Source organism: Bison bison, unplaced genomic scaffold, assembly GCF_000754665.1.
Source record: "Bison bison bison isolate TAMUID 2011002044 unplaced genomic scaffold, Bison_UMD1.0 scf7180017864374, whole genome shotgun sequence".
NCBI classification, from domain to species: domain Eukaryota; kingdom Metazoa; phylum Chordata; class Mammalia; order Artiodactyla; family Bovidae; genus Bison; species Bison bison.
In genome coordinates, this window is record NW_011494946.1 from 3723723 (window position 1) to 3724166 (window position 444).

Here is a 444-nt window from a genome sequence, read left to right on the forward strand (position 1 = left end):
GGCAACCGCCCGTCAGCCGCCGGCGCCCCGAGGGGCCACGAGCGCGCAGGCCACGGGCCTTCTCCTCGGGGCCCCCCCGCGGGCCAGACCCGCTGCGCGTGCAGAAACCAGCTAGGTTCTCCTGAACCGGGCATCTGTGAGCGGGGTCAACACGTGGCAAGGACGCTGGGGCCGGCGGAGGGGACAGCGAGAGGCGAGAAGCCGGGGACGCGGGCAGAGCCCGGCCCGGGCCCCCAGGGGTTCGTCACATCGTCCGCCCCCAAGCGCCCTCCCTGAGCCGGCCGCCAGGGATGCCCGCTGGTCCGCAGCCCGCGCCCGGGGTCAGCCTCCGCTTTGGGAGAAGAACCCTACTTGGATCGCTAAGCAGGCCCCTCCGGTTCTTCCTTCCTCCTCCCTCCTCCAGTATTTCAGGTCGAGTCAGCAGCGTGAACACCCCAATCTTGT